At 42.1% G+C, this 25,442-nt stretch overlaps 1 long non-coding RNA gene across 2 annotated transcripts in view; it reads left to right on the forward strand.

The window, feature by feature from the left end:
- LOC123000824 (uncharacterized) overlaps positions 1-13,870 on the forward strand; it is a 29,401-nt gene extending 15,531 nt beyond the window's left edge. Inside the window, exons 2-4 of one of the 2 annotated variants that reach the window (XR_006409117.3) lie at positions 1,307-1,710; positions 9,623-9,819; positions 12,442-13,870. This is a non-coding gene — a long non-coding RNA (uncharacterized LOC123000824). Of the gene's footprint in view, positions 1-688; positions 1,711-9,622; positions 9,820-12,441 lie in introns of those variants that run through there. The other variant, XR_006409116.3, reaches the window with a different exon arrangement.
- Positions 13,871-25,442: the final 11,572 nt, after the last annotated feature.

Here is a 25,442-nt window from a genome sequence, read left to right on the forward strand (position 1 = left end):
ATGCAACATTGTTACATTACATTACTAGTGTTACATTACTAATGCAACAACTCTGCTTCAATGAACAACAGCAAGGAAAGCCTGAGAAACTGTCACAGACGAGCCCAAGGAGACATGACAACTAAATAAACGTACTGTGGCGTCCTGGATGGGATCCCAGAACAGAAACAGGGCCTGGGGTAAAAGCTAAGGAAGTCTGAGGAAACTGTAGTCTCCAGTTAATAATAATGTTTTAAACATTGGTGGATCAACTGTAACACATGTCCCATACTAATGTAACATGCTACTCACAGGGGGGAGGTATGTGGGGAATCTGTACAAGCTGCTGAGTTTTTCAGTACTCTAAAGATTTTTCTGCAATCTCAAACTGTTTTTAAAAACGAAGTCTATTTCCAAAAAATTCCATTATGATTCTTGCTTCATAATGGGTAGAAGAATCTAGTTTATCCCCTACCTGTTTCCCCACAAATCAGTGTTAACATTTGTGTATATGTTAACATATATATATATTATAAATATGTTTATAATATATATAATTAACATGATTATATAATATAACATATTAACATATATATGTTAACATATATTATATTATATATTATATTATATAAACATATATAACATATATATAAACATAATTATATATATATATATAACAATATACAATGTTAACTTTGTGTATATTCATCCCTCATTTCTCACTGCTGTGACATCGGATATAGATATTTGACATATTTGTACTGGGGAATTTTTATGTTATTTTTTAAAATGAAATTATATCCGCCTCTCTAGATCTCATTCAACAACAAATATGGAAATCTTTCCAAGTCCATGTAATTCATTCCTTTTAAAAAATGCCATTTTTTCTTTTTAATGGGTGAACACTATTCCTCACACAGATGTACCACAAATACTACATTAATGGGCTTTCCTGATGTTTCCAAATTTTGCCACTATGAATGTTTGACTAAACATCCCGTTTCTTGGAATAGCTTCCTCAGAAAAGGATTCTTGGATCAGAGGGTATCTTTTTATTCTTTGTAACTTATTAAAATATACATAGAGAAAAAACAATATACATTAAAATATAACTTATTAAGTTGTACAGCTTGCTGAATTTTACAAACGGAATGTTCCCAGTGTAACCAACGCCTGGATCAAGAAATAGAAGATCACCAATACCCTAAAAGCTCCCCTCGTGCTGAAAGGATCTATGTATTTTAAATTTTAATAGAATTGCTCTGTTGCTTTCCAAAAACCTTCACGGTTCCCAGCCGAGAACTGAGAACGTCCTTCTCCCTACCAGCACGGGGCTACCGCGGGTGACATCCGACTGCACCGTACAATGTGGGATGAAGAGCCTGAAGGCCGTTTATAGTGGCCCCAGAAGTGCTGTCTTTCTCACTTTCTAACTTGTATTTGTGAACCTGCGTCACACTCCGTTGTGTGTATGCCTCCTAGCAACTGGAACACAGTAAGCCCTCAAGAAATATTTGCCGATGGAAAAAAACCATGTCCCTTCTTCTCAAAACACTTCTAAAACTTTACCTTTTGTGTCCAGTAGCGGATGTTTCACTGCATGTGGAGCCAAAAGAGGGTGAAGTTTGGAACCAGGGGACTTGAACTCAAGCTTCAGCTGTGTGATATCTGGAAATCAATGTGATCTCTGTGGGTCACACATTGCTTAATATGTAATATAGAGAAAAAAAGGTAAGCACTAACAATTATAAAGGTGAATTTCAAGGGGTGCCTGGGTGGCTCAGTCAGTGAAGCGTCTGCCTTCCACTCAGGTCGTGATCCCGGGGTCCTGGGATCAAGTCCAGCATTGCGCTCCCTCCTCAGCGGGGAGTCTGCTTCTCCCTCTCCTGCAGCACCCCCTGCTTGTGCACTCCAGCTGTCTTTCTCTCTGTCAAATAAATAAAATCTTAAAAAAAAAAAAAGTGAATTTCAAGAATGTATTTAAAAAGCTGTTTGTAAACTGACAAATGCTACTTAACAATTAATATAATATCTACTAATCTCTGTATTTAACTTGATTACTAAGATACTTCACAAGTTTTATTTCTAATTCCACATTTAAACACATATTTTATTCCTTGAACAGATATTGCCTTCCTCTTATGATTTGAAAAGAAACTAAAAAATATTTTTCTTTGCTACTTTATTTTTTTCTCTCTTGAAATAGCGACTACTAGAAGAGGCTCCTAAAAGCTTAATACTTTTTGTGAGCAACTAAAGAGTTAAGTTTCAGTGGCCTTTGGATTGGATTGGAGAGAAGACAATGAGTACTGACCTCTCAACCCTGCCCAGCTACTCCTCAGGGCCCCCTTCTTTATCTTCTCATTACCTCTTTTGAAAGGCTGCCCGAGCCCCTAGGTTCTTTCAGCTCTTTGACCTTGGGCTGCACTAGCAGCCTGTTCCTTCTTCCCAAGGCTTGTTCCCCCCGTATTTCAGTTATTCTCACACCATGTCACAATTTGTGATAGGTATGTATCTGCTGTACGTAGGGATACAGAATATTTACATGATGTTTATATTTATTTATTTTAATTGAGATATAATTGGCATATAATATTGTGTAAGTTTAATTGTTGATTTGGTACATTTATATTTGCAGCATGATTACCACCTTAGTGTGAGCTCATACCTCTGTCTCGTCACAGTTATTCCTTTTTGGCAGTGGACATAATTTTTTATTTAAATCAGTTTACTTTTATAAACTTAAATACATTTGTACCATGATTATATCAGTTCATTTTGAAAATTTCACTGCTCTAAAGATAAGTAGTACAATAAAGGTAAAAGGATGTCATTGTATTCCAGCTGGATACCATCTCTGACTGAAGGCCCTAAGACTGTTTTATGTTTAAAAAAAAAAATAGGGTACCTGGCTGGCTCAGTCAGTAGAGCCTGGGACTGTTGATTTCTGGGGTCCTGAGTTCTAGCCCTACGTTGGGGGTAGAGATTACTAAGAAAAAAAAATGATTAAAAAAAATTTTTAAGTAGCAAGTGTTAGAGAAGTCTTAAAGGAAACTAAGAGCTAACTGAGACTTCCTTTTTGAAGTCATCAGAAAAGGGTTAAAAGGAAAGTTAGAAAGAGGCTGTTGAGGCAGCCATAAAAGGGAGCGTGACTATAGGGCCGCCCCTCTGCTGGGCCAGTGAATCAATGGGAAAGGGCTGGGAGTGGGAACAAACCTTAAAGAAAAAGGAAATGCTAAATGATACACCTCAGCTTTAAATCATCCTGAAAGCAGATGTGCACACACGCAAAACCACAGCACCAAGGCCGAATCAAGGGAGAAAATTAAATGACCCTCATCCCCCCTGACGGCTGTGTAAGTCTATGAATCACTTCTTTTAGGAAACAGGCATGAATATATCCAATTAAAGAACACGGCTAATCTGGTAAAGACCACGATCCAGATGCTCACGTAACCGTTTCCCTATTTAGAATGAAAATGTCAGCAAGAAAAAATAAGCGTAATTGATTCCTACAGTATCTTTTGTCCAGCTTCCTACAGTATCTTTTGTCTTCTCACCCATTACCTTTCAAGATTTTCAAGGACAGGAATTTAGCTTTCCTTAGTTCCTTTGAAACTCCTCCAAGCAACCAATGAAATGTCCTGCAGGCAATGAGCCTGGATCGAGACTGAGCTGTGTGAACCCAAATCTTCAAAACTAAGTGAGCAGTGGCAGTTGAGTTTTTGGTTATTTAGGTTTTTGATACTCACCTGGGGTCATACCAGGAGCGCTAACAGTGTCGTCTGCAGACAGAGCGTTCTAATCAAGCTCCCCGCGTTAGAATGCTAATTGGCATTTGGTGACTGGCATTCAGTCTTACGCATCAGCCTAAATTAAAGTCTTCAGGGCTTTTTCCTCGCCTTGGTAAGAAAGTGACCTAGTTGAGGGATGGGCAAACCAGGGCTGGAGGGCAAAATCTCACCCTGTCACCTGTGTTTGTAGGACTTTCAAGCTGAGAATGGTTTTCATGTGCTTAAATTGTTGAAACAATACCAAAAAATTGTTTTTTTCATGACACACGATGTTATGTGAAATTCAAATTTCAGTATCCAGTGGAAGTTTTATTGGAATACAGCCATACTCATTCATTCATATATTGTCTTTGGATACTCTCCTGCTACGATGGCAGAGAAACTGTGATTCAAATACTACAGCCCATGAAACCTAAAATACTTACTATCTGATTCTTTATGGAAAAAGTTTGCTGACACCTGACCTAGACCATTAGTTTGTTTGGGCTGCACATTGGAATCATTTGGGAAACTTAAAAAATATTGATGCTACCGATGCCTGGTCTGATTCTGATTAATTGGTCTAGAGACTGGGACTTTTAAAAGTTTCCCAAGTAGTTGGAATGTGCAGCCAAGTTCAACAACAGTTGACCTGGACTAGTGCTTCTCGAACTTAAATGTGATATGAATCACCTGGCTCCTGGTTAAAGTGCAGGTTCTGATGTAGTAGTTCTGGGGAGAGGCCTGAGATTCTGCATTTTTAACAAGCTCCCAGGTTGTGCCAAGGCTGCTGGTCTGCAGACACCACTTTGAGTAACAAGGACCTATTCTAGCTTCTCCCAGAAAAAGGATTAAAAAAAAAGAAAAAGAAAAACCAAACCACAAGGAAACCTTTCCATGTGTCTTTTATCTTCCCTTAAGGGTAGGTTAAAAGATGCCACAGAACAAATTTGGCTTATCTCGCAGACTTTTTTTTTTGTTTTTTTAAAGATAGGGGAGAGAGAGCGTGGGGGGGGGGAGGGGAAAATCTTAAGCAGATACTAGGCCCAGCACGGACCTGGACCCCAACGCAGAGCTCAATCTCAGGACCTTGAGGTCATGACCTAAGCCAAAATCAAGAGTCAAGACACTTAACTGACTGAGCCACGCAGGCGCCCCTATCTTGCAGACTTGTTAAGCAAACTTAGTGGATGGGAAATTCATCCTGCAAACTGAAAGGGATTTTGATCCTTTCAAAAAAAATAAATGGTTTTGAATACCTGCCTTCACATCAATCTATTAAGACTTCCCATTTTCACCGAAGCAATGAAAGAATAATTACAGCTTTCTTTCACCCTTCTATTCCTAAGAGAAATGTTTTGAAGAGTGTGTGTAAAGAAATCCTCTGTTGATTAATGGTCTTGAAATTGTGTGTGGATTAACAATTAGTCTGAGTCCAGTGACTGGAGGAACAGCTCCCCGACTGTCTAGAGTTGAACTTTAGGAATTAACTGGTAGAATAGAATGTCTTTCAGGGCATGGAATGTTCTGGAATCTTAGTTGGCCTGAGACATTTGAAACCCCTGTTGGGTAAAATTGAAAAAGGAGACTCTACCAGATCCCATGAAGATATTTCTCCCTAACTTCTCCACTCTTTGCTATGAAGAGTATTAAGAATGTGGCATTTCAGGATCTCTTTCCCTGGTTTTAGTGTTAAATTGATGGATATATCCTTTTAAACACTTTGCCTACCAGTTCCAAACAGACAACTGAGAGTTTATCACCCTAAATGTATTTATCACTGGGATCTACCCAATCTTCTGAAATATAAGTATGCTTGAACCATAAATACGTTAAAATGATGGTGATGAGTTCTATGGTAAAAAAAGTTTCACTTCCTATTTCCTGGTCTTCTGAAGTGAAAAGCCATCTCAAGGAAATTATTTTATGGCAGCCCTCATTTGCATAGGAAAACAGTCTTCTTTCCCTGAGTGTAGGAGGTCTGCTTTTGAGATGCCTGTGACCTGACAGAGATTGAAACTTTGATGACTCAAGCCCAAATTTCACCCTGCGACTGAAAGCCCATTCAGAATGAAGACCCCAGGATGCCTTACAATTATGGTAGTTAATGGGGCACAGGGAGGAAGAAGCTCAGCTAGAAACACCCTTGAATTAGCCTATGTCCAAGCAGGTGTAAGCCTCCTGAGACACCCTGCCCCGCCCCCCTTCTCCACCTCCTGCTGGTTGTTAGAATTTCTGTAATCAGATAAAGGAAAATGACAGGGAGGAGAAGCGGAAGTTTAAAAAGTTTGTTATATAGTTTTATTGAGATATAATTCACACACCATAAAATTTACGCATTTAGAGCACACCACCCAGTGACAGTCTGTACATTTACAGAGTTTGCCTCCATCACCGCCGTCTAAGTCTAGAACATTCTCATCACCCTAAAAGAAGCCCTGTGTCCATTAGCAGTCCCTCCCAATTCCTTCCTCCTCCGGCTCTGGCAACTGCTAATCTACTTTCTGTCTCAATGGAAGAGGAAGAGGAAGAAGGTTTTTGTGCGGGGTCCAAAGGATTGGACCCTCAGCGGGCTCTTTTACTACTTCACCTCTATGGGCTTCACTTTTCTCAGCTGCCAGATGGGCGGTTCTCAGTCTTGGCTGCGCATTACAGTCCGTTGGGGAACTTTGAAAAAATGCTGTTGCTCAGAGATTCTGATTCACTAGGTCTGGGGTGGGGCTTAGGCACAAGAGATTTTTAAAAAGCTCCGTAAGGCAGATTTACTCCATGGCCTTGCTGTCAGAATGTGGTCCTGGGACCAGCTGGGAGCTGGCTGGAAATGCACACTCCCAGGCCCCTCCCCAGACCGACTGAGTCAGCAAGGTGGGCATTACCAAGACCCCAGGTGATTTGTGTGCACATTCATGTGCAGAAAGCTCTGCCCCAGCGTCCCATCCAGCTCTAGCGGTCTGCAGTCCTGTGATCCACGCTCCTGCCTTCGCGGGGGCCACCAGGTGATTTTAGTAATCAGTACCCACAAGCCAGAGTTTACCCCACACTGGAAAATTGGCTCTCCATGTGCCCGCTGAACAGGATATAGGAATATGCCATTGGCAAAGCCTTGCAAGAAGTTTGTTCAGTGATAGTTAATTACACAGTAATTTGGAAGAACATCAAGTCATTTTAGAGTTGTTTTATCTACTGTCCAGAAGCAAAAAATAAAAAATAAAAAAAAAATATTTAGGTCTCAACCTGTTGCCAATTCAGTTTTCCATACTTAGCAAAAATCACATGTCAGGCAGGCCATTGGTTTCCATTTAGAGCAGTATAAGCAGAGTTTCTCAGCCACGGCTGCCCATTTAAGTCACCTGGGCAACTTTAAAAACTCCAGACAGCCAGGCTCCCCAACCCAGACCAACTAAATCAGAATCTTGGTAGTTTTGAAAGTTCTCTAGGTGATCATAGTATTAAGTCCAAGAGAATCACTGGCATAGAGGTTTTACTATTGTTACCCTCTTCGGATGTCCCGAAACCTCCTGGTTTTGTCCCTTCTTAGGGTACAAAGGCTGTTTAAAATGCATTATCATTGATCTGTTCAGTACCCATGTGCTGAACATCTTTGTGTCTTAAGCCTCACCAGCAGGATTTGAGAGAGGGAGCCTACCAGTGCTGGAGACTTGGAGAAGGCAAGCAACGTAATGGTTTGCTTGACCAAGCTCACGATAATGGTAGCCCCGACACTTTGTATTGTTTCTCCAGGGTTCCACATGCAGGAGAGAGTCTGCACTGTCCATCTCAGGAAGTAGATCATTGGATATGCAGGTTTGACTCTTTCTTTTGGTCCTCACATCCATGACAGTGGCACTAAAAAATTAATTAGTCAAAAGATAGGTACTGAAAATGGTGCCCAGCACCAAAGGCAGAAGTTGAAAGAAGAGGCCTCCAGGATCTGACCGATGAGATAAGGCATCCATGAACGGGACCGTTAGCAAACAGTGCCTGGCAAAATATAGTCAGGGGTTCAGCTGGTGGTGCAATCAGCAAGGACTGCAGAAATTCAGAGGAAATAGAATCAGTGCCTATTGGAATAGGATGGAAAAAATGCATAGCACAGGTGCCTCATAGAGGGGTGACTTACTGGCTAAGTTGGTAGAGCGTGTGACTTGATCTCGGGGTTGTGAGTTCAAGCCCCATGTCGGGAGTAAAGCCTACATAAAAAGAAAAAAGATGGTTCAGGGAGGGAGTAAGGATGGTGTTCTCATGACTGTATATTACCTGGGATACTATTGGTTGCATTTACTATGAGCCAGACATTGTGCTAAATGGTTTCTTATTTACTCCTCTCAACAACATAAGGTAAGAACTCTATCCCCATTCTGTAGATGATGAGACTGAGGCACAGAGAAGTTTAACTTGCCCAAGGTCCCACTGAACCTGGTCTTACATGATTCCCAAGTCCATGCATTCCATCATACCATATTGAATATCCACCTAACATTTATTAGTGTGTGCCAGTAGGCAGGTTCCTAACATTTTATATATATTATCACATTTAATGCTCAAGATAACAACCCTTTCTGGTAGGCAGCCTCATTATTCTCAAGTTCTGGATAAGGAAATTTGGACACAGAGAAGTGAAGTAACTTGCCTGAGGTCTAGGGCTGCCAAATAAAATACAGAACAGCCAGTTTAATTTGAAAAATAACAAATAATAGGTTAGCATCAATATTGCATGGGAGGTACTTACACTAGAAAGTGTTCGTTGTTTATCTTACAAATTTAAATGAGTCTCCTGTTCGCATTTGTTTGTTTTTGCTAAATCTGGCAATCCTCCTGAGGTCACTCAGCTGGCAGGAAATAGAGCAAGGTTTGCCTCAGGTGGTCAGACTTTAGGGTCTGCACGTTTAACCCCTGCGTTCCAGTGTGGCAGAGACATGCGTGGGAGGGAGGGAGCAGACTTGCCTTGTTGGCTCAGAGATGAGCGCGAGACGAGTGGGAAGCAGCAGTGGACTTTTCCACCCTTCCCTCACCTCCTGAGCTCTCCTGTTGCTTCTGCTACCCCCACCTGCTGGTGGTATGAGAGTTAGGGGAGCTGGACAATGCAGCCTTTGGTAATAAATGCTTGGTTCTGATGCCGAATACAGAAGGAAAAGGAAAACAGGAAAAAATGAGAAAGGAGAGAGGAAGAGAGAGAGACGGTATGGGGTTCTGCAGGCACTGTCACACTCACCCCTCCCTTTCTGAATCACAGGACCATCCATGAGGATAAACGCAGGGCCTGGAAAGCATCACAGTAACGTGTGGCAGGACCCCAGAGGCTGTAGTTACGTGACCATCTGATGGACCACTATTGACCAGGGAACTAGAGCTATGTCAGGGAGCCTTCCAGCCAGTCAGCTGACATAGACACAGGGCCATCAGTCCCCCTGGCCATGCGGCTGGGGGCCAGGAGTGTGGCTTATGCCCCAAGGCCTGAGAAAATTTGACATCTCCAGGGCAGGTGCTGAGTTCAGCAACAGCACTTCCCACCTAGGAAATCTGGCTCAGCGTAAAGAGCAGCAGGGGCGCTGCAGCTGCAGAAACAAACTTTTCTGGGCTGAAAGGGGGTGAGCACCTGTGTAATTGAACATCAACCAAATATATCACAAATAGGAGAGTTTAATGGGACTGGTGTGATACTCAGGAAGAGGCAATAAGAATTAGTAATAAGATAAGCAGAAGCAGATAAAGTATTCCCTGTTGTGCAGGAACAGGGATTCATAAAAGAATTCACTGTATATAAAAATATACATGAACATTTATGTTTGAGAAAGCCATGCACTATATTGTATAGCTTATATTTAGTCATGTTTTTAAAAATATTTTTATTTCCTTTTGTTGTTTCCCAGAGACCTGTGTTAAAGAACCCCACGAGATGGGATATATATGAGTATGATTGAAATGACTGAGTTGTGGCCCAAAGATGCCAAGCATTGGCAGTTTAGCGCTCTTTTCAAGACTGTTTTGAAAATTTAATAACCAGTCACCTTCCTCCCAGTCTCCCTGTCCTCCGATAATTCCTCCATACTGCCGCTAGAGCTTAGAGGTAAATATTGGATGGTTTAGATTGCTATCAATTGTGTAAAAGAGAAAATTGCTAAAGTTTAATGCCTTTTGTGATCTCTTCCCAAACCACTTTCCAAATTCTTTCATGGTCTGTTTCTCCCCACACAGACTACACCTATCTAGTCTTTAGGGATTATCTGGTTCAGACTGTGGGAGCTTCCCCATTTCCATTTCTTTTCCAGACCCTAACTCACACCCTTCAGGACAAGAGCCAACTGATCATGGGACTTTTTCAGACCTCCATGCCTTAGCACATGCTGTTCCTTCCAGCTGGTCCTCCGGAGCATGGCTCCTACCAGCTCAGGCACATCTCTGGTCCCAACTCTGTTCAGTGGCATCACGTTGGTACCTTGAAATCTGCCACAGTAGGAAAATGTGCACCATGGAAATTAGCAAATCTTACACATCAGGGCTTTTTTTTCCTCCCCCTTCTGGAGTATCAGTTGTGAAACATTCACTAGCACACCACTGTCATCTCCTACTCTCTGCCTGGAAGATTCCTACTTATCCTTCAAGATAGAGTGCTTCTCTGTGATGCTTTCTTTGTGTCCCACAGAGGAACAGGCAGAAAACTGCAATTCCTCTGTGCTGAGCACCTGGGCTGGGTGCTATACGTACATAATTCTCATGTCTTTATTAAAGCAGTTGTATCATATTATAATTATTTGTGATTGCCTCCTGGATAAGTGCTAAGTGCAAAGATTGCAATCTATATTGATCTAAACTCCAGGGACCTTGAAAGTATCTTTTATAAATAGTGAGTTCTTAGTGAATGTCAAGTATTTAATTAAGTACAAACTAGGAGGAAAAACTGGATTGCTTTGTCTCAACTGTCTCTGTTCTCCCAAAGAGTACTCCCTCACACCACAAGCAAAGCTGAATATTTGAACAATGTCTTCTGCTGGGTGACTTTTTAAAATCCGTAATAAACAGGGGCACCTGGGTGGCTCAGTTGGTTAAGCATCTGACTTCAGCTCAGATCATGATCTCAGGGTCCTGGGATCGAACTCTGCATGGGGCTCCCCGCTTGGCAAGGAGTCTGCTTGTTCCTCTGCCCCTCCCCCTGCTCATACTCTCTCTCTCTCTCTTTCAAATACATAAAATCTTTTTTAAAAAGTAAGTCAAATCCACAACAAACAAATTTATACAAAGGTATCACCAAGAATAATACTTGTGGCATGTTTACAAATGTAGAAGGGGCTATAGGAACTGGTACATAAAGATGAAAATTTTAGGTCTCTGGGAGGCAGGTGGGGAAGGCGGTTTTGGTCAAAGGCGCTGTTTAGTGACCTCTCTTGTTCAACCTGCGAAGGTAGAAGATGTGCTTAGCATAGTAGCTGCCTGAAGTATGGACTTTGTAAGGGAGCTACCACACCACCTCCATCCTCATCCCCTTCATCATCGTCATCATCATCATTGAACACTAGTGATGGACAGAGTGAGGCAGAGCTAAGAAACCATTGGACTGACTTGAAGCTATGTTTGAAAGCTTGCAAGCTCCTTCTTTCACCCTGTCATTTTTCTTTAAATTTATTAAAACATCAAAACACTGCAGAGAAAGCTTTTTTTTTTTTTTCCTGTAGCTGTTAGGATGCTTTGTAAATATGACTCACCCACCCTCACCTGCCAGTGAGAGAAACAGACAGTAAATATTACTTTGATCTGATTGCAATAGAGGGGGTAAAATGATTGGCTGAAAGGACCTTCCCTGTAATTTATTCAAGCCAACTTACCCAAAAGCTAGGGTGTAGAGGAACGATTATGTCACACTCATCCTTAAGAAAGAAGACAGTCTATGCGGAAGCAACAGTACAGTCTCCTGCTGTATTCTGATCTTAGGGCTGCAGTAATGAGTATTTTGCACCAACAGTGAAGTATTCTGATCTTATTGCTCCTTGGTCTCTGTCCAAAGGCCAGAGAGTTGCAGCAATAAAATCAGAATAGAGGTTATTGTGGGCTGCAAACGAGTGCTTCATGGCAGAGATGGAGCCTGGAGCACAGGTAGGGATAGAGTATAAAGATTGTCTTGAGGGAAGAAAGTTACCTGGGGTAAATGTTTAGAATAGTATTTCCTGTTCTGTGCTTTGCAAAAATGTCATTTGGCAAAGAGCATTTTAAGACCAGAGAAGTTTGGGAAATCTTGCATATATCCGTCTTGGATTACACTATATATCATATGCTCTGAGAACACCCAAAATGAAGAACCCTGATTAGCTTTGTTTAACCTAAGTTTCCCAAATGTGCTTGGTGGTAGAATCTGCTTTTGGGGAATACCTATTAACATCTTTTAGAATGCTCAAGTGTGTCATTGGGACACTAATTTACAGGGTGATGTTTCTGAAAACTGTTATCTATTGATGCCTTTTTTGAGACCTCAGTAGAGTGCATCTCATCCTCAGTTCACACTACCTTCTGATCACAGTTTCAACAAGGCTCTTGTATTTTGGTTTTCCCCTTTGTCTACAACTCCCAACTCCCCACCTTAAGTACCCACTTTCATCTGTTTCCTATGTTCCTTAAATATGCCTTTATCTTATAAATATAGTGTTTTGTGTGTATATGCTTTTTGTTTTATTTTTCCCACTATTTTTTTCTCGCCCAGTACTGTGTTTTAAAAAGCTGAGATTTGTTGTCCGTTCATCTCATTTGCTGTTTTATGTGCTGCTGAGGATGTCACCGTATGCAGCCCACCTACTTATTCATCCATCCCTCCACTAACGGACACCAAGTTTGATGACCTTGGGGACCTTGAGCCTGGGACACCAGAACAGAGAATACATAAATGGATAAAGAGTCTAAACAGTTTTCTTCTATTTAATAAATTAAAAACCCAGCCAGTTTTGGCAAGCTGACCTCGTCAAGTCCTGGTAATCATGAAGAGTGAATTTCAGAAGAAGCAGCCTTCAGATATTTGCTAGAACAGGGACTGCAGATCACTTGGCTCAGATTGTCCAAATCTGCCATCCAAAACTGTCAACTTTATGCAGTTTTCAGGACTGTGCCCTTGACCTTCAATATGACTGTCGAAAATAAAACATTTTCTTAAAAATGCGTAAAGGAGAAGAAACAGTCCACTATAGACTTGTGGCAGGCGGGCTTGGGCTAGAACTTGAACAGTCTGCCCAGCTGAGCAGGTCAGGGGAGCAGGGGAGATTGGCGTAAGGTCCTGAAGAGTCTCATGGGAAGTTCACAATGAGACAGCTTGACCTTCTCTCGAATACCCACCCAGGACCATCCAGTTCCTGTTTAGTGCACTAAACAAAGTAATATTAGCAACCCCCTACTTCAGGTAGAACTATGGAAGGGAAACATAGCCATCTGGGGGAGACAGAAGAATGCCAGCTTTAGAGGAAGCTCCTGATGATGTTGAACAGGAAGTATCACCTAGTTCAAGGACTTCTTAGCAATAGAGGAAACTCTTCCAGGTAATTAAAGTACGTGGAATTTGTTCTCAACTTAGAAGATTTTCACTTCCTTCAGAGAGTGAGTGGTTGTGAAAGGCCTTTCAATACTCTGCCGAAGTTCTGAGGGACCATGAGAGCTGCATTTCCAGGCAGAGCAGATGACAGGACACCTGGTTTCAGCCCGAGCTGTGAAAAATGCACATCGACTGAGTAGAGACTTCCTAAATTCCAGCAGGTTGTGGATTCCTGCCACAGCCCATATTCATGAATATTATTGCCAAAGAGATGGCTGAACTTAGAGAATGAACTTTATGTACAAATGGAGAGAATTTTCTGCAGTTGGGATTAATAGCTATTGACAGCACAGACTTGAGTGAGGCAGAAGGGGTTTTTACTGGACAGAAGGAAAGGAGCTGAGTTGAACCACACGGAGAGACTTCTGGATCAGAATATCTGAGGGTTTTTACCAATTCACTTAAGAGGAAGGATGGGTCCATATAGAAACAATTGTGTATTATTGGAGGTGTTGTTTCCTGCCCTTGGCTCAGTAGCTGCGTGCCTAGAGTGTAGAAAGCACTCAGTAATAGTTTTAGAATGAATGAATAAATGTAAGCAGCTTCAGTTTAACTGGTGGTTGTTGCATGGAGTTCATTTTATTTATTTATTTGTATTAAGATCTTATTTTTTTAGAGCATGTTTATCTTCACAGAAAAATTGAGGGGGAAGGTATAGAAATTTCCCATATACCTCCTGCCCCCATTACCAATATCCCCCACCAACGTGGTACATTTGTTCCAACTGATGAACCTACATTGACACATTGTCATCACCCAGAGTCCATAGTTTATCTTTGTAGCCACTCTTGGGTTGTACATTCTGAGGGTTTGGACAAATGTATAATAATATATATCCACCGTTACACTATCGTGCAGAGTATTTTCACCAAACCCCAAATCCTCCGTTCTCCACCAATTCATTCCCCGCCTCGTCCCCTGACAACCACTGATCTTATGATTCTAGATGCAATCATCCACCATATAGCCTTTTCAGATTGGCTTTTTTTACTTCATAATATGCATTTACATTTCCTATCTTTTCATGGCTTGATAGTTTATTTCTTTAGTGCTGAATAATCTTCTGTTGTCTGGATGAGCCAGTTTATTTGTCCATTCGTCTACTGAAAGGCACCTTGGTTCCTTCCATGTTTTGGCGATTATGAATAAAGCTGCTAGAAACATCCATGTGCACGTTTTTGTGTGGCCATGAGCTTTTGGCTCTTTTGGGTAGATATAGTACCAAGAAGCACAATTGCTGGATGGTGTGGTAAGGGTATGTTTAGTTTGTAAGAAACTGCCAACCTGTCTTCCGGAACAGCTGTACCAAGTTCATTTTATTATATATGTTCATAAAGCTGTAAGTCAGGGCGTCTGGGTGGCTCAGTCAGTGAAGTGTCTGACTCTTGGTATCAGCTTGGGCCCTGATCTCAGGATTGTGGGATCAAGCCCTGCTTTGAGCTCCCTGCTCAGTAGGAAGTCTGCTTGGGCTTTTCTCTCTCCTTCTGCCCCTCCCCACTCTCCCTCTCTTTCTGAAATAAAATAAATCTTTAAAAAAAAAATTGCTGTAAGTCAAAGGACCCCTTTAGATCTTTATGTGATCCACACCTATTCACCCATAGTGAAAAGGCCAGGTGAGCAGCCAACTTACAGGAGGTCTTAACAAGTCTTACTTATGGTAGGATGTGTTGCATGTTGGATTATTTGAGGGAAGAAAAAAAAAGCCAAATGTTAGGCCTCGTACCCCTGTTTGATGGTTGGATTAGATTCATTTGATGTCTCTTAAATCAGAAGAACAAACAGCCATGTCTCAAGTGTGAGATTTCCATGTTCATGTCCTCAGTTCAGGGCCTTTTCCTCTGTCCCAGTAGGATATAGTCAAACGAGCTGTGCCTAGATGAGCCTCCGGTAATGCAGTGCCCAGCCACATCTGTGAGTGCAGCCAAACACGGCCCCAGCTCGCCAGATGTTCCAGCAGAGCGCACAAGCCATCTGTTCACTTGGCACTTCTCTGATGCGCATGGGAAAGGGGACAGATGCGAGGGCCTGGCTTCCAGCCCTAACAACAATAGTAATGACTTAAAAGGAATATTTATTTTATATATTTACTCAGATGTTTGGAAATGAGCTTCAGAAAAATCAATAAGAATAACACAGACTGTGAGGGAACTTGGAGATAATCAATTCCTTCTCCCTGCTGTTGAGCTATAATTATCCTATAACTCTATGCATTTTGAAGGGGAAAAAAACCCTTTACTTAAGCGTTTCTACTCAGGCATGAGTCTAAAATGCAATCAGTCTCTCTCCTTTTCTCTCTTTCTTGCCATACACACACACACAGACACACACACACACTCCATATATCTACATACCCACATACATATATCTTTGCAATATCTATATATACACATATACATATAAATCTATGTGTATTACCCATGTACATATACAGATATCTACTTCAACATCTTACTGGGCATATGGGGAGTTAGAGAAAATATAAGTTATAACCTTTGTCCATTGCTGAGAAAGATTTTTATCTTAAGGCACTCAGGAAGTTCTACTAGTTAACCCCTTCTGCGAGGGGACCTTCGTGGAGTGGTCTGCATGAAGGGTCAGAATCCCCGGACTCCCCTACCTCCCAACCAAGCACTACGAAGAAGCGGTAACCTTGTGGGCATTATTAATGTTTGTGGACTCAGTTTCTTTAGTTGCACAATGGAGGGGCTGGACTAAAGGGTCCCTGAGGACACAGCTGCTTCTAACATCCTGGGACTGACTCCCTTCTTGCCCAATATCTCCCCTCTGGACCATCTGAGTGAAGAGTGTGTGGACATTGGTGGTCTTCTTGCCATCTGGCATTCTATGTAGGAAGGCGTGCAGAGACCATGCCACATCCATGCCCCCTTCCGTGGGTAACACTTTTGAGTTCCTTTAGGGGAGCCACCCCTGCCCCTATTCCCTGTCCCTGTGGCCTGGGTGGGGCTCTGACCCAGACTCCAGGATAGACCTGGACATCAGTGTCCCAAATCCTCCAGGACCCATGACCAGTCGAGTCAGAATGAGTCCCAGGACTTTGCCTTTCCACCTGAACCTGGAAAGATGTGAAGCTGGAAGGCCTGCAGAAATCTCACGGCACAGGGGAGCACCTGACTCAGAAACGAGCCAACACGGAAGTGGCGGAGCCCAGCGGTGGGGGAACCTGGAAAGATGTGAAGCTGGAAGGCCTGCAGGAATCTCACAGCACAGGGGAGCACCTGACTCAGAAACGAGCCAACACGGAAGTGGCGGAGCCCAGCGGTGGGGGAACCATAGCTTGAGTGCCCGAAGCCTTGGACTTCTCAGTTCCTCAAACCAGCAGGCTTTCTTCTTGTCTTAACTTACACTGGGTTTTCTATCCTCTGCAGAAAGAGCGTGAACTTTTCCAAATCTCGTTTCATTAGCACCTGATTTTATTGAAAGGGGCTTGAGAATTTCAAATGCTAACATAAATTATCACAGACCCTGACCTAGCAAGGCAGTTTCCCTTCGTTCACTGGTCTACTTGAACTTCAGGTATTTTGCATGTTTTACATGGGACATGTAGGTAAGATCATGGTCAAAAACAATACAAGAAAGTTAACTCGAATGTCTTCCAAACAGCATAATGAAACCTCAAGAAGTGAATTAAACCAGTGCCAGTGCTGCCCTACAGACCTATGGGATGCACCCTGCGGACCAGTCCACTGACTGGAGAACTGGCAGGGACTAGGAATCAGTGGGAGGCTCAGAGGAGTGAGCGATGACTTCTGTTTTGTGACATCCAGTTGCTGGAGAAACATTGCAAAATATTCCTCAATAGGCAGCATCTTATTTTCACCTTCTTGTGCAGTCGTTAACACAAAGGTTAAATCTAGAGAAGAACCTAGAAATCAGTGCTTCTCAGCGTCTCCATTATTGCTTTGCTTTCGTGTCTTATTTTTTCTTTTGGGGGGGTAGTGTACTGTTTTGAGTCCTTTCTTATTTCCTTTTCCATCTTTTCACGTTTTGTTTATTTGTTTTTAGTCATATTCTTAGTGGTTAGTCTGGAGACCACAATTCAACTCTTAACCATACAACAATCAGTTTTGAATTCATACCACTTTAGCTTCAATAGTATATAAAAACCCTGCTTCTGGGCAATGCCTTTCCCCCTTTATGTTGTTATTGTCACAAGTTACAGCTTTGTGCATTGGGTGCCCATTAACGTAGATCTATAATTATTGTTCATGCATTTGCATCTTTTTTTTTTTTTAAGATTTTATTTATTTATTTGACAGAGAGAGACAGCCAGTGAAAGAGGTAACACAAGCAGGGGGAGTGGGAGAGGAAGAAGCAGACTCCCAGCGGAGGAGTCTGATGTGGGGCTCGATCCCATAACGCCGGATCACGCCCTGAGCCGAAGGCAGATGCCCAACGACTGAGCCACCCAGGCACCCCACGTGCATTTGCATCTTAAACCATATGGGGGATAAATGAGTTACCAGCTAAAAATATAACACTGGCTTTGTATTTACCTTGGTAGTTCTATTTACTGGTGCTCTTTATTTCTTCGTATGGCTTCATGTTAGGTCTAGTATCCTTCTACTTCCACGGGAGCATTGCTTCTAGGGCAGGTCTTCTAGTCGCATGGGTGAGGACATGAAGGTGTGAACCAACCGGAGAGTGGCCGGGGAGGGCACCTGGCAGTCTTTTCCCCAGAAGCCTAGAGCAGAGCTAAACTCCACCAAAGGACCCCATTTTGAGCTGGATTCAGAGAACTGCCATTTCCTCCACCTCATACAGGCTTTGACCTGGGAGTCAAGGCATCTGAGTCATAGTCCTGGTTCTGTCCCTAACTAGCCATGTGACTTTGGACCAAATCACTTATCTTATTGGGGCTTTTTTTCCTTATTTGTAAAATCAGGTGTTCCAGATCAGGTGGCCAAAACTTTTCTGTACGAGACCAGATAGACCTCGCAGGCCATAAAGTCTCCGTAACAAGTACTCAACTCTGCCGTTGTAGTGCAAAAGCAGCTGTAGAAGATTGGTAAATGAACGACTGTGTTCCAATAAAACTTTATTTATGAAAACAGGAAGCAGGCAAATTTGGCCTGTGGGCCAGTTTGCCAACCCCTAAGAGTCCTTCTAGCTTTAAAATAGCAAAGACCTGATGATCGGCACTGTCGTTATGGGCATCCTTGTACTCCTTCACACCGTTGTAGATCATTATCTCTGTCAACAAACACACATGGCAAGAATCCACAAGCACTATTTATGTACCTGTAGACCAAGCATTTTTTTTGGTACTTATTTATTCCTCCCAACAAGACTATTAGGTGGATACTATTCTGATCACCATTTTAGTAAGAAGGAAGGAAGATAGGAGAGGTTCCCTACCAGGTCCCAGGCCGTAGTGTTGGAAATAGCAGAAAGCAGGCCAGTAGGCCTCCAAAACCTTTGCTATGTTTTCTCCACCTCAGGTCTCCTAGATTAAAGGTTTTTAGCATGGCAAAGAATCCAATTTTCTTGACGGGGGAAAAAAATCTTAAATATACTAATCTAAAAAATAAGCCACAAACATTCCACACAGACTGTCTTTTAATTTATGAACAACTAAAGAGATCAGCTCCTGACTTAAAATGCTGTCTCTCAAGAGGCAAAGCTGGCAAAAGAATATCTCGATGCCCTCAAAAATCTCCCCATCCTGAACACTCTGACACTGTTGGTGGGAATGCAAGCTGGTACAGCCACTCTGGAAAACAGTATGGAGGTTCCTCAGGAAGTTAAAAATAGAGCTACCCTATGACCCAGCAATTGGACTATTGGTATTTACCCCAAAGATACAGGTGTCGTGAAAAGAAGGGGCACTTGCACCCCAATATTTATAGCAGCAATGCCCACAGTAGCCAAAGTGTGGAAGAAGCTGAGATGTCCTTCAACAGACAAATGAATAAAGATGTGGTTCATATATACAATGGAAAATTACTCAGTCATCAGAAAGGATGAATACCCACCATTTGCATTGACAAGGATGGACCTGGAGGGGATTATGCTAAGTGAAACAAGTCAAGCAGAGAAAGACAATTATCATATGATTTCACTCATATGTGTAATATAAGAAATAGCACAGAGGATCATAGGGGAAGGGAGGGAAAACTGAATGGGAAGAGATCAGAGAGGTAGAAAAACCATGAGAGACTCTGGACTCCAGGAAACAAACTGAGGGTTGTAGAAAGGGAGGTGGGTGGGGGATGGGCATTAAGGAGGCCACGTGATGTGATGAGCACTGGGTGTAATACACAACTCCTGAGTCATTGAACGCTATACCAAAAACTCATGATGTACTATTATGTTGGCTAAATAAAAATTAAAAATTAAAAAAAAAATCTCCCCATCCTTTGGGCAAGACATATGAAAGAGTTAGTGAACAAAATACAGTGCCGAATGAATTACAGTAGAAGCACTTTTGATTACTCTTCACTGACTTCACTTGCCAGACAGACCGACACTTTCCCTCATTACCACTCTGCCCATAGCATTCTGAGTACCTTTGCAGAGCGGGACCCTTGGATCCTGTGTTAGTACAAGTAGAAGCTGCAGCAAATAACCACAGACCTGATGTCTTAAAACAACACACTTCTGTTATCTTACAGCTCTGGAGGTCAGAAGTCTGAAATTAGTCTCACTGGGCTAAGGGCAAGGTGTGGGTCAGGCTGGTTTCTTCGGCAGTTCTGCGGGATAAATCTGTTCTCTTGCCTTTTTCAGCTTCTGGAAAGCTTCTGAATTCTGGTTCATGGCCCCTCCCTCATGTCACTCCGACCTCTTGCTTGCATGGTTACACGTTATACCACCAACTCTGACCCTCCTGCCTCTTTCCTATAAGGACCCTTATAAGAGATTATGTGGGGGGAGGGGAACTCCTGAGTGGCTCAGTCGTTAAGCGTCTGCTTTCAGCTCAGGTTGTGATCCCAGAATCCTGGAATGGGGCCCCAAGTCTGGCTCCTGGCTCGGCGGGAAGCCTGCTTCTCCCTCTCCCACTGCCCCTGCTTGTGTTCCCTCTCTCACTGTCTCTCTCTCTGTGTCAAATAAATAATCTAAAAAGAGAGAGAGAGAGAGAGAGAGAGATTATGTTGGGCTCATCCAGATAATCCAGGATCATCTCCCCATCTCAAAATCTTTCTCTTAATCACATCTGCAAAATCCTATTTGCCATGTTGACATTGAAAGGAAAATAGCCAGTTATTTTACCAGCAAAATGGGCTTATTTGAGAATAGCAAAGGATTTCCAATTCAGAACAAGCAAGTTATAGCAAAAGACATAGGCAAGTCCAGAGAACAAAGGAGAAGAATGCTCTTTCATGGAGGAAAGGGGGAGGTTGGAAAAAGTCCATTGGGATAAACTGGGAGTTCAAATTGTAGTGGCTTTTCATTGGCTGAGTTGTGACTGTCTATCATTGTCTGGACTGTTGCCAGGCAAAGAAAAAAATCTTCCTTTCTCTTGCTGAAGTAGTAAAGTAGTATCAACTAGCAACCTGCCTCTCTTCCTTTTTGAGGTCCTTAATTGAGGATTCTTCCTGCTGGGGTCTGTAATTGATACCAAGTGGTAGTGCCTGAGGGCTCCCCCTTCTGGCCTCCGGAGTCTAGGTTAAGTGAGGTTTCCCTTTATAAATTTTCATAGCCATATAAGGTAACAGTCCTAGGTTCCTGGGATTAGGAGAGGGGCATCTTTGGCAGGTTCCCCCCCTCAACTTCCTCTCTCACAGATGAATCATACTCTTAGCAACAGTTGGTTGTGTTTGTTTCCAGCCCTGTTTTGGGTCTTGTTCTTGTAACTACCTAATTTAACTTAAATATTAGGAGGCCAGTGAAATCTGGGGGCAAAAGGATTTGCCAGCCCCAAAAAGAACGAATTGAAACGTCTATGGAACAAGTTAAATAAACTAAGGGAAGTCATTTTAAACATGTGGTCAAATTAGGTGTGGCAAGGAGATCTCTGCAAATTTGAGAAAAAAATGTCAGATCCAATAGAATTAAACCATGTGTGACAGGGACAGCTGTGTAAGAAAGCTGAAGCAGGGAACTTCCCAACGGGGACCGGCTTGAACAGACCTCACGTAACAAAAAAATTGGTCAACAAATGTGAATTTAGGTGTTCTTATTAAAAGTTTAAAGCAGGTATATTGGGGCGCCTGGGTGGCACAGCTGTTAAGCGTCTGCCTTCGGCTCAGGCCGTGATCCCGGCGTTATGGGATCAAGCCCCACATCAGGCTCCTCTGCTATGAGCCTGCTTCTTCCTCTCCCACTCCCCCTGCTTGTGTTCCCTCTCTCGCTGGCTGTCTTTATCTCTGTCAAATAAATAAATAAAATCTTAAAAAAAAAAAGTTTAAAGCAGGTACATTTAAATTATATTCCCACTTTAACTAAATGTTTAGGTTACCTAAACCAATCTCTCTCCAGTCTTATTAAATTTGATTCAGGGCTTCAGAGATGATATTAATCATTTAGGGAAGTAAAAATTGGCGAAGAAGCTTTTATCAAGTGTGGGGCTTCAACTATTCCTGAAAGTTATGTAGGATCTGAATCGGTGATTGGAGATCGAGGAAGGCACACAGGATGAAACAGCATATTCACAACTGTTGGGTAGAAATAAGTAGGAGTGATCTTTTTTAAAAAAGTAATCTCTATACCCAATGTGGGGCTCGAACTCACGACCCTGAGATCAAGAGACACATGCTCTGATATGATGTTGATCAAATGTCTAATCTGAAACAAAATGGGAAAAGGAAAAAAGAAAGAAAAAAAAAGAAAGGAAAAAAAAGGAAAAAATAAAAGAAAGGAAAAAAGAGGAAAAAACAAAAAGAGTCGCACTCTCTTCAGACTGAGCCAGGAAGGTGCCCTAGGAATGCTCATTGATCATGTTAACCCCTGAAGTAGAACCTTGATAGTTCGAGTGGACCTCATTCCAGCAGCATCACAACACCAGGAAGCTGGCTAGAAATTTGGGCTGTTAAGCCTCACCCCAGACCCTCTGAGTCAGAATCTACAATTTAACAAAATCCCCAGCTAATTTTGTTTGCACATAACCTGTGACAAGGGCTCTTTTAGAGAGAGCAGGCATCTTCTTAAACTGAACCCAAGAGTTAATATGGAATACCAAGACAGAACAGCAGCTGAGTTTATTAAGGACTTATTATGAGCCAGGCAAACTACCAAGTGCTTTGCAAACCCTGTCTCAATTCTCAAACGCCCCAGTCTTGTGAAATTCTTAATAACGAAACAATCTTCTCTGCTCTCTGTGATCCCTTTGGTGGAACTTGGTATAAAGAATACATTAGTGTCTCAAAACCTCAAATAATTGCTTTTTAAAATTCAATATGTAAAATATTTTGACATAGTATTTTTTGCTCCCTCTGTTTCTTGGGTTGCAAACTCTTATGGTTGGGATGATCTCAGATGCCTCGATAATTTCAACCTGTGAGAAATGAGGTGCCACTGAGAAGCACTCTGGTTAGAACAGGGGTTTAAAAAAAAAAAAAAAAGCAAGAAACACATAAGTGGCTTTAGGGGGCGCCTGGGTGGCACAGCTGTTAAGCGTCTGCCTTCGGCTCAGGGCGTGATCCCGGCGTTATGGGATCGAGCCCCACATCAGGCTCCTCTGCTATGAGCCTGCTTCTTCCTCTCCCACTCCCCCTGCTTGTGTTCCCTCTCTCACTGGCTGTCTCTCTCTGTCGAATAAATAAATAAAATCTTAAAAAAAAACAAACCAAGAAACACATACTGTTAAGTGGACTTTAGGAATGATAAACTGGATTGAGCCAAATCTTAGAGTGTTTGGAGCAGATTCTGGGTACTCTTACAGCACTGTGCCTCAGCAGTTTATGCAAAAAGAGGTTAAGCCCTTTCTTTCCCAAGGAGGCATTGACGACAGTCTTTCCTTGCCTTGTCCTGATGAGGAAAAGATAAAATTGTTGTACGTTCTTGCTTCTCCCTGAGCTCAGTGCTCAGCCCCCCGGAATGGGGTTGAAGAAGTTCTAGTAGCAATCCAGATGTGGGCGCTATCAAGAGCCAGCACCATGTGCGTGCCTTGCTCCTTGGGTGCATTTTCCCTGGACCTCCCATTCTCATTAAATGCCTTTCAGTAAGAAAGATTCCATGGACTCCACCCACCTGTTCTCTTTATACAGTCAGGGGGTGGCAGACAGGGGTCCCCACAGCTGCCCTAAGTGCTGAGTGGCAGGCTGACTGGTGCTCACTGCCACTGGGCTTAACCCCAGAACTAACCCTCATTGTGACGGGGGTGTGGAGGCGCTGAGGGGCTGGCAGGGTTAGGGTGTGAGGGGCATTCTTTTGCCTCAGCCTTTCACAGAGCACACGTTGTACTCTAGAATCAGACATCTGAGTGTGGGAAGAAGTGGCTTAGCCCTGGAGAAAGGGAAATGAGGTTCATGGGTCTCTACAAAGAGCTGGGAGTTAAAAAAATCAGGCTCTGCTTACTTTCTGACCGTAATTCAATGGAGTCTTTCTTTGCCAGTTCCCAATGCAACCATACAAATACCCTGAACTGAAGAAAATACCTACAAAGCAAGGGATCTTCCCTTCCTTTATGCTCTACCACCTGAAGCCTCGCAGGGAATATAGCACGCATCTAACCAGTCTACTTAAAAATACTTAAAAAGGTTGGGGCTTCTGGCTGGCTCAGTCAGAAGAACACGTGACTCTTGATCTCAGGGTTGTGAGTAAAAGCTCCACACTGGGTGTAGAGATTACTAAAAATTAAATAAATAAACAAACTTAAAAAAAATAGAAATACTTAAAAAGTTCTATATATGTATTGTTTAGTATTGTTTTTACATTATTTAAAAAATTTACTTTAACGATATGATATAAGTACTCTGAAATTTTCCATTCAGTGACTCAATATTATGTTCAGAGATTTATATTGAGATTTGATATATTTTATAAATTATGTATTGTATCTCATCTGTTTTAACTAACTGTATGGTCTTGTAATTTATGAATATATCACAGTTTATTTATCTATTCCCCTACTCAGGGGCATATAGGTTGTTCCAATCTTTCACTATTTCAATTTTTCACTTATATGAAAAACCTTGTATTTTCTCCTTGAGCACAAGTGGGGAATTTTCTCTGGGATTTATACCTAGACATTCTGCAGTTTATCTTAATTTTTTTTCTTAAAAGGGAGAATACAAATAGCTGCTTAGAGTATGGAGTGGCTGTTTGGAACAAGTAATCCAGTAAATATAAAAATGCTTTGTAAATTGTGACACATCGTATAAATAAACAGCATTATCACTCACAACTTACTATAGTGATCTCCGCAACCTGGCTTAATGGAGATCTTATATTTAGGGGACTAAGAGCTTTCTTCCAATGATAACATCTTCACCATCACAGAATAAATTTTTTTAAAAATATTACTTCTAAAATAAAAATAAAATATGAAAATTACATGATAGATTGTTTAACCCAAAAAGGTCTCAGGCTATGGACACACATTGTTGGAGAAGTAGAAGTGGACATGGGATGAAATTTGAGGTATAGGATGTTTGTAAGGGATCAACACTTAGAAAAGGCTGAGGGGGGAGGAGCAGGATTGGGCAGAAGTTGAACTGTGATACAGCACCACAAAGCTTTCAACCTGGTGCAGACAAACTGGCCGTTGGACAGTGGCCTAGCTAAATCAGTCTTGGCAGGTGTTGGAACTACAGTGAGTCCTTGCTTTGCCTGGTTTCAATACGCACAGACTTCCATTAAGTAACACCAGTCCCCCAACAACCGTGGTTCAAATTTCAGTTACAACAGTATCTTCACTGTGCGTGACTGCATAGAGTACAAACCCCAAGGTTAGCTCTTTAGTCCACAAATCACTATGTAAATAGAAGATGCCTGTCACGATCAGTACTGATCACATCACTTCTTTCAAAAACAGTTTGCAGCTGTTCACTGCCCATCTTTGCTCAGTTCACATAGGCAGCCAAGCATCTAGTTGTGTGGTCTATTTCCCCATGGAGAAACCCAAGTGACAGTTGACAATAATGGATACTCGAAAGAGGGAATTGGCCAACGAAGATGAAAGTGCAGCAAAAAATTCCAAAAGTGATAATGCCGGAAGTGCAATTTAA

This window comes from Ursus arctos, unplaced genomic scaffold (genome assembly GCF_023065955.2).
Source record: "Ursus arctos isolate Adak ecotype North America unplaced genomic scaffold, UrsArc2.0 scaffold_6, whole genome shotgun sequence".
Lineage (NCBI taxonomy): Eukaryota > Metazoa > Chordata > Mammalia > Carnivora > Ursidae > Ursus > Ursus arctos.